Below are 13,646 nucleotides of genomic sequence, written 5' to 3' on the forward strand. Positions count from 1 at the left end.
CTGATGATGTTGATGTTTCTTCACGTTTTACGTGTTGTGGTTCAGAAGGAAGATATATACCACGACTACCTTCAGATTGTGACGAGTTCGCACTTCGATGCATCCACCGTCAAGTGGAGGTTGGCTTGTTCAGCGACAAAGGAAGAATTTCAGCTTTGGGAGTCACACATTGAAGGTGGTATTGCGATATGCAAGGCGTTTAATAGTACGTTCGGTGGCCAAACTGAATTTGATATTGCATACCGGCGTGTTGATGATGTTCTGGCTGAATGGTACCAAGATTTTCTGATAGTTGAGGGTATCATTGGTTTAAGGTCTAGTTGGGCAGATTTCAAGCAGTTTCTGCGTGCTAGATTTCGGGTCAAGTCCACGGAGTTGGACAAGGAGGCAGTCACTGAGGAGAGGAAACCTGGCTCTGATACCAAGGGCACTATTGTGACTGTTGAGAAGGATGTACCATTGAGCGGGCTGAAAATACAACTCAAGAAGGTACAAGATGATGCTTGCAAGATAGTTGACAAGGGTCAGCGATGGAGTTTGTTTCAGACTCAGTACATTATAAAGGGCAAAGCTTGCAAGTTGATGATTGATGGTAGTAGCTGTACTAATGGCATAAGCAAGGCGATGGTGGCAGCATTGAGGTTGTCTACATGGCGTCTTCCTGAACCTAAGCGTCTTGAGTGGTTGAATAGTTGTGGTATGTTGAAAATTACTAACAAGGTGCGTGTGCCATTTACAGTTGATGATTATGTTGATGAGATAGAGTACGATGTGTTGCCATTGGAGGTGTGCGGATTGCTACTTGGGCGTCCATGGCAGTATGATCGTAGTGTGACACATGCTGGGAGAGCAAATACATATTCTTTTATGCATGGTGGCAAACAACGGACTTTAAAGCCTTTGGGTGATGATCATATCAATTCCGATGTGGAGTTAGTGGTGCGTAAGGAGAAGTTGCACAAGCCTCAAGTGCAGCAGGAGGTGCATGATGTTCCGAGCATTGATGTTGGTGATGTTTCAGCCATGCATGTAGATGACAAGCCAGTTCTTGTTGGTGACAAGCCGGATGAAGCTACACTTGTTATCGATGTGGACGTTGCAGCATGTGCTATAATTCCAATTTGTGTTGATGCAAGTATACAGACTGATGATGTTTGCTGATGGTGTTTCAGTACATATGGCGCAGATGCGCGTGGGAGGAGTGGGAGGCGAGCGCGTCAGTGGAGACAGTGGGCAGCGGCACTACCGTTCTAGGAGTACTGCAGTCCAGTTTTCCGCGACACCGCGGATGCATCGAGGCAAGGATGGACGTGTGAGATATTTATGTGGCCCAGACATTACACATTTTGTGCAGGGTCATGATCAGCGACACAGGGGTCCATCAAAACCTCGCAAGAAGAAGGAGGTATTGGCGCCAAAGTCCAAGCTCATATGGAGAATAAAGGAGGCGCCAAGTGTTGTATCAAGTCAAGCAAGCCACGAGGGAGGATGTGGTGTGGAAGGCAAGCAAGACTTGAAGACGGCGCGGACGTGTGATGTTCATATCACGTCACCTTTTCGAGAAGACCCTCACGCTTTGGGGACAACGCTTCTTCAAGGGGGGAGGATGATACGGGAATGGAGGCCTATGTGGAGCCCAATTTCAGGACTCCACCAGCCTAGTTATCTTATTTTATGTAATGGTCATATGTGGGCCAATTAGGGTTTTTATTGATTTGAGTCAGTTTGGTTTGGGCCTATCCAAACCAAGGTAGAGAGGCCCACTAGGGGCTGGCCGGCCACCACCCCCTCATATAAGGAGATGGTGCGGCTAGGGTTGAGGTAGACAAGTTTTAGGTTAAAAACAGTTGCGTGTGTTCACGTGTATCATCCCTCCGAGGGTACGCGGCTGCCGTTTATCTAGTTCGAAATATATCCGCTGCGAAGGTTCTTGTGTTCATCAAGGATTATCTAGCTCAGGTTTGAGGCATATCGTTCATCGATCCGTTGCTTGCTGGATTCGTCCCTCTTCTCCATGCTGCGTTCATCGCGTTGTTGGGAGGATCTACTACCCCGGATTCTCGCTGTGAAAGATCGGGCAACACCCTAGGAGGATCTGCTGGGATCCCTGATGGCGTGTATTTCACACGTTCGTTGGGCAACCCCAAGAGGAAGGTATGATGCGCACAGCAGCAAGTTTTCCCTCAGAAAGAAACCAAGGTTTATCGAACCAGGAGGAGCCAAGAAGCACGTTGAAGGTTGATGGCGGCGGGATGTAGTGCGGCGCAACACCGGAGATTCCGGCGCCAACGTGGAACCCGCACAACACAACCAAAGTACTTTGCCCCAACGAAACAGTGAGGTTGTCAATCTCACCGGCTTGCTGTAACAAAGGATTAACCGTATTGTGTGGAAGATGATTGTTTGCAGAGAAAATAGTAAAAACAAGTATTGCAGCAGATTTGTATTTCAGTATTAAAGAATGGACCGGGGTCCACGAGTTCACTAGAGGTGTCTCTCCCATAAGATAAAAGCATGTTGGGTGAACAAATTACAGTCGGGCAATTGACAAATAGAGAGGGCATAACAATGCACATACATGACATGATAAGTATAGTGAGATTTAATTGGGCATTACGACAAAGTACATAGACCGCCATCCAAGCTGCATCTATGCCTAAAAAGTCCACCTTCAGAGTTATCGTCCGAACCCCTCCAGTATTAAGTTGCAAAGCAACGAGACAATTGCATTAAGTATGGTGCGTAATGTAATCAACAACTACATCCTCGGACATAGCGCCAATGTTTTATCCCTAGTGGCAACAAGCACAACACAACCTTAGAACTTTCTCATCATCGTCCCAGGTGTCAATGCAGGCATGAACCCCCTATCGAGCATAAGTACTCCCTCTTGGAGTTAAAAGTAAAAACTTGGCCAGAGCCTCTACTAGACACGGAGAGCATGCAAGATCATAAACAACACATGTATAATAACTTGATAATTAACATGACATAGTATTCTCTATCCATCGGATCCCGACAAACACAACATATAGAATTACAGATAGATGATCTTGATCATGTTAGGCAGCTCACAAGATCCAACAATGAAGCACAATGAGGAGAAGACAACCATCTAGCTACTGCTATGGACCCATAGTCCAGGGGTAGACTACTCACACATCACTCCGGAGGCGACCATGGCGGCGTAGAGTCCTCCGGGAGATGATTCCCCTCTCCGGCAGGGTGCCGGAGGCGATCTCCTGGATCCCCCGAGATGGGATCGGCGGCGACGGCATCTCAGTAAGGTTTTCCGTATCGTGGCTCTCGGTACTGGGGGTTTCGTCACGGAGGCTATTTGTAGGCGGAAGGGTAGGTCAAGAGGCGGCACGGGGGCCCCACACCACAAGGCCGCGCGGCCAAGGGGGGGGCCGCGCCGCCCTATAGTGTGGCCCCTCCGTGGCCCCTCTTCGTCTCTCCTTCGGACTTCTGGAAGCTTCGTGAGAAAATAGGCCCCCGGGCTTTGATTTCGTCCAATTCCGAGAATATTTCGTTACTAGGATTTCTGAAACCAAAAACAGCAGAAAACAAGAATCGGCACTTCGGCATCTTGTTAATAGGTTAGTTTCAGAAAATGCACGAATATGACATAAAGTGTGCATAAAACATGTAGGTATCATCAATAATATGGCATAGAACATAAGAAATTATCGATACGTCGGAGACGTATCAAGCATCCCCAAGCTTAGTTCTGCTCGTCCCGAGCAGGTAAAACGATAACAAAGATAATTTCTGAAGTGATATGCCATCATAACCTTGATCATACTATTTGTAAACATATGTAGTGGATGCAGCGATCATAACAATGGTGATGACATGAGTAAACAGGTGAATCATATAGCAAAGACTTTTCATGAATAGTACTTCAAGACAAGTATTAATAAGTCTTGCATAAGAGTTAACTCATAGAGCAATAAATCAAAGTAAAGGTATTGAAGCAACACAAAGGAAGATTAAGTTTCAGCGGTTGCTTTCAACTTGTAACATGTATATCTCATGGATAATTGTCAATATAGAGTAATATAACAAGTACAATATGCAAATATGTAAGAATCAATGCACAGTTCACACAAGTGTTTGCTTCTTGAGGTGGAGAGAAATAGGTGAACTGACTCAACATAAAAGTAAAGAGAATGGTCCTTCAAAGAGGAAAGCATCGATTGCTATATTTGTGCTAGAGCTTTTATTTAGAAAACATGAAACAATTTTGTCAACGGTAGTAATAAAGCATATGAGTTATGAAAGTTATATCTTACAAGTTGCAAGTCTCATGCATAGTATGCTAATAGTGCCCGCACCTTGTCCTAATTAACTTGGACTACCGGATCTTTGCAATGCACATGTTTTGACCAAGTGTCACAATGGGGTACCTCCATGCCGCTCGTACAAAGGTCTAAGGAGAAAGCTCGCATTTTGGATTTCTCGCTTTTGATTATTCTCAACTTAGACATCCATACCGGGACAACATGGACAACAGATAATGGACTCCTCTTTTATGCATAAGCATGTGGCAACAATTATTATTCTCATATGAGATTGAGGATATGTGTCCAAACTGAAACTTCCACCATGAATCATGGCTTTAGTTAGCGGCCCAAAGTTCTTCTCTAACAATATGCATGCTCCAACCATGAAGGTGGTAGATCTCTCTTGCTTCAGACAAGACGGACATGCATAGCAACTCACATGATATCCAACAAGAAATAGTTGATGGCGTCCCCGAAACATGGTTACCGCTCAACAAGCAACTTAATAAGAGATAAAGTGCATAAGTACATATTCAATACTACAATAGTTTTTAAGCTATTTGTCCCATGAGCTATATATTGCAAAGGTGAATGATGGAATTTTAAAGGTAGCACTCAAGCAATTTACTTTGGAATGGCGGATAAATACCATGTAGTAGGTAGGTATGGTGGACACAAATGGCATAGTGGTTGGCTCAAGTATTTTGGATGCATGAGAAGTATTCCCTCTCGATACAAGGTTTAGGCTAGCAAGGTTATTTGAAACAAACACAAGGATGAACGGTACAGCAAAACTCACATAAAAGACATATGGTAAACATTATAAGACTCCATACCGTCTTCCTTGTTGTTCAAAACTCAATACTAGATGTTATCTAGACTCTAGAGAAACCAAATATGCAAACCAAATTAGCAAGCTCTAAGTATTTCTTCATTAATGGGTGCAAAGTATATGATGCAAGAACTTAAACATGAGCACAACAATTGCCAAGTATCAAATTATCCAAGACATTTTAGAGTTACTACATGTAGCATTTTCCAATTCCAACCATATAACAATTTAACGAAGGAGAAACTTCGCCATGAATACTATGAGTAGAACCTAAGGACATATTTGTCCATATGCAACAGCGGAGCGTGTCTCTCTCCCATAAAGTGAATGCTAGGATCCATTTTATTCAAACAAAACAAAAAACAAAAACAAACCGACGCTCCAAGCAAAGTACATAAGATGTGGCCGAATAAAAATATAGTTTCGTGGGAGGAACCCGATAATGTTGTCGATGAAGAAGGGGATGCCTTGGGCATCCCCAAGCTTAGACGCTTGAGTCTTCTTAATATATGCAGGGGTGAACCACCGGGGCATCCCCAAGCTTAGAGCTTTCACTCTCCTTGATCATATTGCATCATACTCCTCTCTTGATCCTTGAAAACTTCCTCCACACCAAACTCGAAACAACTCATTAGAGGGTTAGTGCATAATAAAAATTCACATGTTCAGAGGTGACACAATCATTCTTAACACTTCTGGACATTGCATAAAGCTACTGGATATTAATGGATCAAAGAAATTCATCCAACATAGCAAAAGAGGCAATGCGAAATAAAAGACAGAATCTGTCAAAACAGAACAGTCCGTAAAGATGGATTTTATTAGGCCACCAGACTTGCTCAAACGAAAATGCTCAAATTGAATGAAAGTTGCGTACATATATGAGGATCACTCACGTAAATTGGCATAATTTTCTGAGTTACCTACAGAGAATTAGACCCAGATTCGTTGACAGCAAAGAAATCTGTTTCTGCGCAGTAATCCAAATCTAGTACTTACTTTTCTATCAAAGACTTTACTTGGCACAACAAAACATAAAACTAAGATAAGGAGAGGTTGCTACAGTAGTAAACAACTTCCAAGACACAAATATAAAACAAAGTACTGTAGGTAAAAAAACATGGGTTGTCTCCCATAAGCGCTTTTCTTTAACGCCTTTCAGCTAGGCGCAGAAAGTGTATCTCAAGTAACATCGAGAGATGAAGCATCAACATCATAATTTGTTCTAATGATAGAATCATAAGGTAACTTCATTCTCTTTCTAGGGAAGTGTTCCATACCTTTCTTGAGAGGAAATTGATATTTAATATTACCTTCCTTCATATCAATAGTAGCACCAACGGTTCGAAGAAAAGGTCTTCCCAATATAATGGGGCAAGATGCATTGCATTCAATATCCAAGACAACAAAATCAACGGGGACAAGGTTATTGTTAACCATAATATGAACATTATCAACTTTCCCCAAAGGTTTCTTTTTAGCATTATCAGCGAGATTAACATCCAGATAACAGTTTTTCAATGGTGGCAAGTCAAGCATATCATAGACTTTTTTAGGCATAACAGAAATACTTGCACCAAGATCACATAAAGCATTACAATCAAAATCTTTGACTCTCATTTTAATGATGGGCTCCCAACCATCCTCTAGCTTTCTAGGAATAGAAGTTTCAAGCTTTAGTTTCTCTTCTCTAGCTTTTATGAGAGCATTTGTAATATGTTTTGTGAAAGCCAAATTTATAGCACTAGCATTGGGACTTTTAGCAAGTTTTTGTAAGAACTTTATAACTTCAGAGATATGGCAATCATCAAAATCTAAATCATTACAATCTAAAGCAATGGGATTATCATCCCCAAGGTTGGAAAAAATTTCAGCAGCTTTATCACAAGCAGCTTTCAGTAGCTTTAGCGAGCTTCGGGTAATTTTGCGCGCTTTGCACTAGGAGTAGAAGCATTGCCAACACCAATTATTTTATCATGGATAGTAGGAGGTGCAGCAACATATGAAGCATTAGCATTGCTAGTGGTGGTAATAGTCCAAACTTTAGCTACATTTTCCTTTTTAGCTAGTTTTTCATTTTCTTCTCTATCCCACCTAGCACGCAGTTCAGCCATTAATCTTATATTCTCATTAATTCTAACTTGGATGGCATTTGCTGTAGTAAAAATTTTATTTTCAATATCCCTATTAGGCATAACTTTCGATTTCAAAAGATCAACATCGGAGGCAAGACTATCAACTCTAGAAACAAGAATATCAATTTTATTGAGCTTTTCCTCAACAGATTTGTTAAAGGCAGTTTGTGTACTAATAAATTCTTTAAGCATGGCTTCAAGTCCAGGGGTGTATTCCTATTATTGTTGTAAGAATTCCCATAAGAATTAGCATACCCGTTACCATTATTATAAGGATATGGCCTATAGTTATTACTAGAATTGTTCCGATAAGCATTGTTGTTGAAATTATTATTTTTAATGAAGTTTACATCAACATGTTCTTCTTGTGCAACCAATGAAGCTAATGGAACATTATTAGGATCAACATTAGTCCTATCATTCGCAAGCATAGACATAATAGCATCAACCTTATCATTCAAGGAAGAGGATTCTTCAACGGAATTTACCTTCTTACCTTGTGGAGCTCTTTCCGTGTGCCATTCGGAGTAATTAACCATCATATTATCAAGGAGCTTTGTTGCTTCACCAAGAGTGATGGACATAAAGGTACCTCCAAGCAGCTGAATCCAATAAATTCCGTGAAGAAAAATTTAGTCCCGCATAGAAGGTTTGGATGATCATCCAAGTAGTCGATCCATGGGTTGGGCAATTTTTAACCAGAGATTTCATTCTTTCCCAAGCTTGAGCAACATGTTCATTATCTAATTGTTTAAAATTCATTATGCTACTCCTCAAAGATATAATTTTAGCAGGGGGATAATATCTACCAATAAAAGCATCCTTGCATTTAGTCCATGAATCAATACTATTCTTAGGCAGAGATAGCAACCAATCTTTAGCTCTTCCTCTTAATGAGAAAGGGAACAATTTTAATTTTATAATGTCACCATATACATCTTTATATTTTTGCATTTCACATAGTTCAACAAAATTATTGAGATGGGCAGCAAGCATCATCGGAACTAACACCGGAAAATTGCTCTCTCATGACAAGATTAAGTAAAGCAGGTTTAATTTCAAAGAATTCTGTCTGTAGTAGCAGGTGGAGCAATAGGTGTGCATAAGAAATCATTATTATTTGTGGTTGTGAAGTCACACAACTTAGTATTTTCAGCGTTGGCCATTTTAGCAACAGTAAATAAAGCAAACTAGATAAAATAAATGCAAGTAAACTAATTTTTTTGTGTTTTCGATATAGCAAACAAGATAGCAAATAAAGTAAAACTAGCAACTAATTTTTTTGTGTTTTGATATAAGTGCAGCAAACAAAGTAGTAAATAAAATAAAGCAAGACAAAAACAAAGTAAAGAGATTGAGAAGTGGAGACTCCCCTTGCAGCGTGTCTTGATCTCCCCGGCAACGGCGCCAGAAAAAGAGCTGGCGCGTAGTTGACGTGGGAGTTAGAAATCTTTGCGGTGTAACTTTTCTTCGTCCCCGGCAACGGCGCCAGAAAAAGAGCTTGATGGCGTGTATTTCACACGTTCGTTGGGCAACCCCAAGAGGAAGGTATGATGCGCACAGCAGCAAGTTTTCCCTCAGAAAGAAACCAAGGTTTATCGAACCAGGAGGAGCCAAGAAGCACGTTGAAGGTTGATGGCGGCGGGATGTAGTGCGGCGCAACACCGGAGATTCCGGCGCCAACGTGGAACCCGCACAACACAACCAAAGTACTTTGCCCCAACGAAACAGTGAGGTTGTCAATCTCACCGGCTTGCTGTAACAAAGGATTAACCGTATTGTGTGGAAGATGATTGTTTGCAGAGAAAATAGTAAAAACAAGTATTGCAGCAGATTTGTATTTCAATATTAAAGAATGGACCGGGGTCCACAGCTCACTAGAGGTGTCTCTCCCATAAGATAAAAGCATGTTGGGTGAACAAATTACAGTCGGGCAATTGACAAATAGAGAGGGCATAACAATGCACATACATGACATGATAAGTATAGTGAGATTTAATTGGGCATTACGACAAAGTACATAGACCGCCATCCAACCGCATCTATGCCTAAAAAGTCCACCTTCAGAGTTATCGTCCGAACCCCTCCAGTATTAAGTTGCAAAGCAACAGACAATTGCATTAAGTATGGTGCGTAATGTAATCAACAACTACATCCTCGGACATAGCGCCAATGTTTTATCCCTAGTGGCAACAAGCACAACACAACCTTAGAACTTTCTCATCATCGTCCCGTGTGTCAATGCGGGCATGAACCCACTATCGAGCATAAGTACTCCCTCTTGGAGTTAAAAGTAAAAACTTGGCCGGAGCCTCTACTAGAAACGGAGAGCATGCAAGATCATAAACAACACATGTATAATAACTTGATAATTAACATGACATAGTATTCTCTATCCATCGGATCCCGACAAACACAACATATAGAATTACGGATAGATGATCTTGATCATGTTAGGCAGCTCACAAGATCCAACAATGAAGCACAATGAGGAGAAGACAACCATCTAGCTACTGCTATGGACCCATAGTCCAGGGGTAGACTACTCACACATCACTCCGGAGGCGACCATGGCGGCGTAGAGTCCTCCGGGAGATGATTCCCCTCTCCGGCAGGGTGCCGGAGGCGATCTCCTGGATCCCCCGAGATGGGATCGGCGGCGACGACGTCTCGCAAGGTTTTCCGTATCGTGGCTCTCGGTACTGGGGGTTTCGTCACGGAGGCTATTTGTAGGCGGAAGGGTAGGTCAAGAGGCGGCACGGGGGCCCCACACCACAGGGCCGCGCGGCCAAGGGGGGCCGCGCCGCCCTATAGTGTGGCCCCTCCGTGGCCCCTCTTCGTCTCTCCTTCGGACTTCTGGAAGCTTCGTGAGAAAATAGGCCCCTGGGCTTTGATTTCGTCCAATTCCGAGAATATTTCGTTACTAGGATTTCGAAACCAAAAACAGCGTAGAAAACAAGAATCGGCACTTCGGCATCTTGTTAATAGGTTAGTTCCAGAAAATGCACGAATATGACATAAAGTGTGCATAAAACATGTAGGTATCATCAATAATATGGCATAGAACATAAGAAATTATCGATACGTCGGAGACGTATCAATCCCCCTTATCAGACATTCCTTAGTACGTTCATGAACATGCCATATTGCTTTGTAATACTTTACATAACCCGAGGTGAAACAATTATGTTATCATTGTTACCGACATGTACTCTTTTAGTCTTTCTATATTACCGATGTTCGTATTGCTAACGACATAGACACGTGTCCGGAAAGTTGACGGTGAACATCATAATACCTAAGTGGGCCCAATCACTATTTCAAACTTGGTGCCAAGTATGTGGTCAGTGACGGGCGCCGGACCTGCTTCTGGTTGGACTGGTGGATTGGGGAGATTCCGCTAAAAGACGCCTTCCTTAGCTTGTTCGCTATCTGCGACAACCCATCACAGTTGTGGCACCATTCTGTACTCCTAGGGGCTGAATATCTGTTTTCGTCGCTCTCGCGATCATGAGGGAATGTCTGAACCTAAGGGTTTTATTAATTTAAAGTCGGGCATTCCCATGCATTTTATCTATAAGAAAGAATTCCATTGATTCCCTCCAAGATCTCCAACCTCTTGATCATTCACTCATCCATAATTCCCCTTTGCTAGAGATAGAGGTCCACAATTTAAAGATTAGGGTTTAAGACTCTATTCATACTTTGGTTTGAATTGGATTTGATCTTCCTTCTTATTGTGGCTTGCTATGGTAATATCGAGCTGAACTCTATTTACATTATGATTATATCATTGCGCTATTCTACTCTCATGTGCGGGTAAAAGCCCATAGGCATGGGAGATGTAGTTGATTCGTGAGATTGGTGTGCCTATCTTAATTTCACCTATTTTTGATTATCGTTGTGATTATTCTACGCGAGAAAGATTGTCTATGTACGACTAATGCTTGTTGTCTAATTTAAGGGCCTAAACAACATGATCTTGAGATCTCATTGGCATGAACTTGTTTGATAATGAGTCGGTGACCCCCGAGTGACACGACCGATATCAAAGAGAAGCTAGTATAACTTGAGAAATACAAGGACCATCAAGTTTAAAGCCTTGATCTGGCCGCACGACCTTAATTGTTGTGCTAACCATGGCTTGTGGTAACATGCAAAAGGATCAATGGAGTCAATAAAATCTTTCAAGAGGAGTATTGACTATCATACTGGTTGCTCGCCTACTTGCACACTAATAATAAGTATTATAATCACTTACATCATTTGTTCCACCTGGCACATTCGCTAGCACCATAAACCATATCTCTCCGTGCCTAGCTTTTTATCTGCAGTAAACTCCAAACAATATTCGTACTATTTATTTTTATGTTATTTACTTTTACACTGTACAATACTCAATAATCATCTATTTATACTCACTCATTTCCATCTCAGTTCTTGCAGTCAATTTACTGAAGACTAGTGACACCTTGAGTGCGACAGAAACACCACATATAAAGACTTTCCTAAGCTCCTTGTTGAGATCGATATAAAAATTGGAAATAATTGTAAGGGTATTTTACCCTTATCCATTATTTTGGTTACAATGACACCATAGCTAGAGTAATCGGACTAATACATGCCTACAAGATTATTCTCAGGTATTAGTCTAACATGCATAATGGTGTATCAATGGAACAAGAAGGTGAAGGGAGACCCCCCCACTTCGATGAAAAAGGGAAACATCAGTTCCCTCAGGCCGGCGTCTGGTCCGGTGGCACCGGGTGCCACACCGGCTGGTCCGGCGCAGACCGGCCCTGACACCGGTGCACACCGGGCTCGTTCCAGGGAGTCGGCGCCTCAAGCCCAGCGCCAACATCCGATTTCTGCCGCCTGGCCCGGCGCCCAGCCCGGTGACACCGGCTCCAGCACCGGACCGCCCGACGAATGCCGACTCCTATACCGGTGCACACCGGAGCGGATCCAGGTACTCGAAGCGCTCGCTTGGCACTGGCCCGGTGCCAAGCCCGACGGCTACCGGCCGGCCCGGTCTGTGGCTCGGCGGCACCGGGCGTGCCACCGACCAGTCCGACGCCAGACCCGGCAGACCGGCCTCCTCGATAGATCGCTGAGCTGGACAAGTCGTGAACGGTCCCCAACGGTTGGATTTCCATGGACCTATATATACCAATTCTCCTAGCTTGGAACGGTTAGGCACTACACTACAAAATGTTCTTGAGCTCTCTCTCTCTCTCTCATACTCCATTGATAGAAACACCAAAAGCCTCATATCTCCCTCCTCCTCCACCCAAAATCAAATCCCTTCGGGGAAAAGCTAGAGGAGGTCTTGATCTATAGTTCCACCAAGCCAAATCTTGTCCCCCCTTGTATTCATCAAGATACTTGCTCTCTAGGGTTTCTTGGAAACCCTAGGTGGGCAAAAGCGTCCGGAAGCATCCGGACTGTGGATTTGCTCCTGACAAGATTGTGAAGGTTTGAAGGCTTCCTCAAAGTCTACCACAAGTGAAAGAGCTATTCCTTCGTGGGATAGGCTCGGAGAAGAAGGTGAGCCTTCGTGGCGTTGGGAAATCCTTCGTGGGATCCCCACCTCTCCAAACGTGACGTACCTTCTTGCAAAGGAAGGGAACACGGGAATAAACCTTCATTTCCGCGTGCTCTCGGTTATCCCTAACCGAACTCTTTACTTGTGATATATATGCCTGTGAGAGCCTTCGTGCTTGAGTTACTTGTATCATCATATATGGTGTCTCACTTAGTTTTGCGTTAGGCTCACATTTATATTCCGCAAAGCCTAATATTGTAAAGAAAGAATTAAAACTTGTAGAAACATATTCCCCCATCTAGGTTTACATCTCTGTACTTTCAATAATACTTCCACGAAAATGTGCTCTTGCAGGCTATCACACTGCCACAACTGGCTCCGGTGGGGGTGGCTGCACCTGGTAGTTGAAGGCGACGGGAATGGAGGGTGCGTCACCGATGGGTCTTGCGCTTGGAGGAGGACGCATGGTGGGAGTCCCTAGGTGTTTGTTCCAAGCGGTGGTGTAGGTGACGTGTAGCAGAGGAGCTTGTGGTGCGAGGTGGTGGTCCTAGCGGTAGTAGGAGGCGGTGGAGGTGCGACCGCGCGTGGATTTGATGGCAGCAACACAAGCCTGATGTAGGCCATGGAGGTCGTTGCTCTAGGGTATGGTGGTTGTGGGTTTCTGGCTGACCGGAGCTGCAGTGCTTGTGACGATCATTGCGGCAAACGAATGGACATGGCGGCTACAATGCAAGAAGTACCTTGGCAATGCGGGAGTTGGTTTGAGACTGTGAGATCTCAAGTCGTGCTGGAGAAGGTTGAACTGCATGCTCGCTTACGTCCAAGGTGTCGGTGGACCGCTATATTGT

This window comes from Lolium rigidum, chromosome 4, assembly GCF_022539505.1.
Source record: "Lolium rigidum isolate FL_2022 chromosome 4, APGP_CSIRO_Lrig_0.1, whole genome shotgun sequence".
Lineage (NCBI taxonomy): Eukaryota > Viridiplantae > Streptophyta > Magnoliopsida > Poales > Poaceae > Lolium > Lolium rigidum.